We start from the raw sequence: 5,933 nt of genomic DNA, 5'->3' as shown, positions 1-5,933 counted from the left end.
TGGAGATTCCTTTATAGCTTTACTGGTATATGTGGATGACATAATAATTATCGGTGCTTCATTACCTATGTTGAATGAGTTGAATGAACATCTTTACAGTACCTTCAAGTTAAAAGATTTGGGTTCTCTTCCATATTTCTTGGGGCTGAAAATATGAAGATCTTCAAAAGGTATTGTTTTATCACAGTGCAATTACATTTTACAACTTTTGGAGGATAATGGTCTTCTGGCATGTAAACTAGCTTAATTGCCCCTTGATCCAAATTTAAAGCTAAATTCTGAAGGTGGAACCCTTTTATTTGATGCCACAATGTATTGAAGACTTATTGGACGTTTATTATAGTTGACTATATCTCGTCCTGACATATTCTTTTTTATCCATAAGCTTAGCCAATTTATTGTTCAACCAAGAAAGCCTCATCTTGATGCTGTCCTTGCCAGGATTAAAGCTCGCACAACGGAAAAAAATCAGATCTAATTTTAATTTAATATAAAAAAAATAGCATTGGAAAATAAATCTAGGCTAAACATACATTTTCAACAAAATAAAGAAAGAGGAAATCATACCTTGTTGAAAAATCTCTGGATATCAACGACACTCCCAAAAAGACCTTCACCGATATCCTCTATTGGGTTTTCTAAGGCGGAATAGTGGGATCCCCTTTCTTCATTTGGGAGAAAAAAATTCAGATTCAGAGAAGAGATTTTTTTTTTTTTTTTTTTTTTTTTTTTTTTTTTTTGTGTGTGTGTGTGTGAAAAACTATACCTTTTTTGCATGAGAGTCTGAGGGAAAGGGAGAAAATCAGGGAGAAGACTCCCTCTCCCCATAAAAAACATAACTCCCCAACGTGGGGAGTTACCTTATTTTTATTTTTTTTATTTATTTAACTTTGTTTATTATTATAATTATTAATTAAAATAAACAAATCTAATTTTAATTAATTGAATAATAATAAATATATTTAATCTAACTAAATAAATTAAATCGAATTTAATCTAACTAAATAAATTAAATCGAATTTAATTTATTAAAAAATTAAATTAAAAAATTATTAATCAATCAAATTAATTAATAATAATTAAATATCTCCTATATTTAATATATGTGTATTAGAATCATATTCTAATACACCCCTCTCACATCACTTATAGTTTCAATTCAATTAATTTAATCAAATCATATTTAATTAATATATAATTAAATTAAAATAATTAATTCTCTAATTAATTAATCAATAAATTAAGTATCACATATTTAATTTAATCTTATAATTTACTATGTCCACAGATATAGACCAATAACAACAAGTTAGTCCTTCACAAGTGTTCGTAACACCAATTGTGTCAAATTACCATTTTACCCCTGGGTTACTTCTACATCTTTAAGTACTAATGTTCCTCTAATGAACAACCTGTTTGTGCTCCAACCAACAAACAAAGATCCCTCTCAAGCCAATGAGTGAGCATGACCCTATGTTCAAGACCCGAAAACACCACTTAAGAGAACACTCATCTACTTTCCTAAAATAGGAAAGGAATGAATTCCATCTTATGAAATTACATTCCTAGCTATCCACTCGGTTTTGTCCCCAAAATGGTAGGCCTATTGAGTCAACGAGCTAGCCACTCTTACCCATACAAATCAAAGGACAATCCCTCGTGAACAGGAGTTCATAACTCACTCAGGATTGAGACTAAGTTGCTTAGGTCATCCTAGTGAAATAGAAACCTAACTAGTCGGCGGTGTTACAGCTAGGGGTTACTATTTCACAATCCAGTCTCATACAAACTCCTTGCATGAGATACCCCCACTCTCATGTCTCCTACACGAACATGTTGAATCATTGTATTTGTATCAAATACAAAGTAGGTCGTATCCATAGTGTTACAGGTTAAGGTACCCAACCTTATCCTTATACTATAGACCATTTAGGTTGTATCTTGAACATTGATCCCCATATGTTTCCACATACATCTCAAGACTCAAACAACAACCCAAGATGTTAGTTTATTGAATTAGAGTTATTTAAGCATGATTAACATAATATAAACAATAACACTTTATTGAAAAACATCAATAATAATTTATTAATGAACAGCCAAAAATTACATTTACTATCTACGAGTTTTAGGGTATAAAACCCAACAATTCTAATTTAATGATAGAATGAATTAGAATTAAATAGATCGTATGAATGGTCCCCAACATCATATAGAAATTATATCGTTTTCTTTTATTTCATCAGAGAGAATTCTTTCTCTACCTATAAAAGAAGGAAAAACTAAAGAGATCAAACATAAAAAGAAAACATGGTCTATCTAGACCTGGAAAATTACCTAATATTTCAGTTTTGTAATAGATTCAGGTAGGCGTTCGCTTTTAAAGTTTAATTCTCTTGAATTCAACATGAGAAATAAATCGATGGATTTAAGTTTATTAATTTAGAATTTTTTAGTACTTCCATCAAGTGGTATTGGAGTCAACCCATCGTTGATTCTTGAGAAATTTTGTTTTCAATAACTTTTACTACAAGTATCTATGCATTTTGGGTTGTATCTAAGGTGATTTCATGTATACCGGGATAATAATATATAAATACAACATCTTCCAAGAATTTTGTAGTGAAATATGCATTAATTAAAGCATTGTTCGATAAATTATGTGATTATTGCTTTTTATATCTCACTTACGTTTTCACTTCAAATAAGTTATTTTTTCTTAATTACATATTGACGTGATTTTGTAATGTGAATTTGATTTAGTGGCAATTAATTCTTATTGTATTTATATCTTATTAAATGACTTAAGAAAGAATTAAATTTACATTTTGTCCATAATTATTTTGACCTTTAATGGCAAGAAACCATTAACGTTTCTAATTCATGTTGTTTAATACTTATTTTTATTGATTTTTGAAATAAATCAAGGAAGATAATAAATTCATATTTCGTTATCTTTAATTTTATGGTTAATGTCATGTTAAACATTAGAATGTGTAATTGAAATATTGATGTGGCTAAAGTAACTTCTCTAGAAATTATTCAAGAGATTGTTTATTGTTGAGTTTTATATGTTTATGCAAATACTGATCGACCCAAAAATAGATTAATATTTATGTGAATTTCAAACATACTAGAGCAATAATATATGACAATTATAAGGACTTTTGGTGTCTAAATAATAAATGGATCCAAAGATAGTTTTATTATATAACATGCATTTATTGTCAATATTTGATGACTTCATCCAGACTACTGCTTATGATCAATATTATTGGCCAAAGACTTAATGTTGATATTATATTAAATTTCTTGGAATGTGAATAATCATTATTTACGAATTAGAGATATTGTTTTGATACCAGTCATTACTAATGTGGGTGATCAACCAAATGTATATGAGTGATGGGAATGATAACAAATATGGTCTAAGTGTAAGCATACACGACAATGAAGTAATAAACTCGAGATATTCCAAGTATTGAATCCCACAGGACTCTATTGCTTTTTAAGTTAATTGACTATGAATCAATATGGCGAGATAACCAAGTAATAGATTAGATTGAAATTAATGAAGGAATCTTAAAAGGTGATAAATAACAGTAATCAAATAGCGGCAAACAATGTTTCAGCTTTTTGGGTTTTATGTTAAAAGTGATGCGGCCACATCACACCAAGACAATCAAATATGCATGGGCATAAAGCTACACCTATTCAGGGAGTCTAGTTCCTTTAGGAGTTCTAAGCAGCTAATCCAAATGTTCCCATGGGTAGCTGAATCCTTTATTAATTAAAGTCCAATTTTTTACCATATGGCGTCTCTTATTACTAAAGTAGCGTGACCCTTTATTCCTAGGCTCTTAGTCCCATATCCAGTTGTGAGATTTGTTTGCACTTTAGCCTTCTTAGTATTAAAGCTCTACTAGACTATTAAATTAACTGGCAAATTAATTTACCAATTCTAACTTTAAGTTCAACAAAGAGAATGCATAATTCATGTTGGTGGGAGTGCAACATTGCTTAATCTATAAAACCCTAGGGCATCCACATTGTTGAATCCCTAGAAGAATTTAGCTCATGGTAAATGACAAACTAAGCATTTTTATTAAACCATAATTCATAGCTACAAGATATCGTTTGATTGAAAAAATAAATAATTACAATGAGCGATTGAAATGAAAATAATGGGAAAAAAAAAACAACTCAAGGGGGACCTTCGGACAAGCCCTCAATTCCTTAGTCTTTCCCTAGGGCGATTCCCTTTTTCCAAGGTGGAATCGTGTCCAACCACACGTTTTCACAAGGTGAAGGACCTAGAGCCATCATGCCTTAAAGGAAATTCTATTTTTAAGGCTACTGATTTGAAAAGTTGAAAATATGTCCAAAAGAATTGTTGCAAATAATAAAAACGTTGGGAAGAAAGTGGTGAATTCAGAGGTGGAGAGTTGTTTTTGAAATGAAGGTCTTGTTCTTTTTATATAGGCCCCAAAACGGTTGGGAAGGGCTGAATTCCATGCTCAGAGGGTTTACCAGGTGAAATTGGGGCTGCTCAACTGCTTAGAATGTAAAAATCACAACTCCCTTGATTGGGTTGAATTGTGGGAAGTTAGGGCTCACTGATGTGACCGCGGTGCTTTGGTTGATGTGATCGCATCAGATAAAAATTAGCAGTCTAGCCTAAATTTCCTGCAAAAATTCCCAAGAATAACTCTAAATCAGCAAATATATCATTTAAGCTCAATCAAATCCTCATAAGATCATTTTAACCAAATAAGACTAAATTTAGGGAAAAATACATGCAAGAGTCAATTTTAATATGTAAAAATGCACAAATAAAACCTAAAAACATGCATTTTATAGCATGTATCAGTGGGCATTCTTGTACATTCAATTTGTTTTTTTCTTAACAGCTAACATTACAACAATATCTACTAACCACAACAATATTTCTATTCTTAATGTTTCAAACTTCAAAGATTGGAAGAAAAATATTTTTATAGTCTTAGGGTGTATGGATCTAGACCTTGCAGAAAGGATTGAGCAACCTCCTTCCCTTTCAAATGAAAGTTTCGTAATGAAAGAAAATGTTTTTAGAAATGGGACCACTAAAATCTCATGTGTCTAATGATCATAAAATGTGACATTTCAGAGACATTTAGGGGTGCGGTATCTGAAGGGATAACCAATGCCAAAGATTTCCTTGTCGAAATAGAAAAACGTTTTGCTAAAAACGATAAGGCTCAAACAAGCATGTTGTTACAATGCTTGATTCCACTGAAATATAAAGAAAAAGGAAATATTAGAGAGTACATTATGGAAATGTCTCATCTGACATCAAAACTGAAAGCACTTAAGTCTGACCTATCTTATGGTTTACTCATGCATTTAGTATTGGTCTCTCTTCCTATACAGTTTAACCAATTTAAAGTTAGTTATAATTGTGAAAAGGATGAATGGACTCTCAATAAGCTCATCACTTATTGTGTACAAGAGAAAAAAAGATTAACTCAAGATAGAATAGAAAGTACTCATTTGGCAAGAACTTCTTAGTAAAGAGGCAAAAGGAAGAAGGAATTTAAAGTTGTTAATCTAGCTCATAAGTGAAGGAACTCTGATTAAAGAGAACCAATGAGTGGAAGCAGATCGTACCAAGTCTCATTGTGACAGAACATACACATTTACAATCAAACAACAATAGTTATGCATAAACTTGAAATTACAGCATGCTTCTAAAGGAAAATACTAAAGATCGAGTGAACATACCCTTGAAAAACTTTTCTTCTCGTATCCCTCGATCTAACAATACAAATGTTCAACAGTATGAACGTCATGCCTCAGCAATATCCTCAAATAGCAACAAGTAATACTCGACCATCGAACAACATGCAGACACCACCACAAGGCTACCATGGATTCTCGATGTGAGAATCCAG

General features: G+C 31.4%; 1 pseudogene; it reads left to right on the top strand.

Moving 5' to 3' along the window:
* Positions 1-5,011: 5,011 nt before the first annotated feature.
* On the top strand, positions 5,012-5,550 carry LOC150038843 (uncharacterized; annotated as a pseudogene).
* The last annotated feature ends 383 nt before the right edge of the window (positions 5,551-5,933 follow it).

The sequence above is a fragment of the Benincasa hispida genome, chromosome 1 (genome assembly GCF_027475165.1).
Source record: "Benincasa hispida cultivar pf3 chromosome 1, pf3_genome.v1.1, whole genome shotgun sequence".
Lineage (NCBI taxonomy): Eukaryota > Viridiplantae > Streptophyta > Magnoliopsida > Cucurbitales > Cucurbitaceae > Benincasa > Benincasa hispida.
This window is presented reverse-complemented; position numbering and strand designations above follow the sequence as displayed.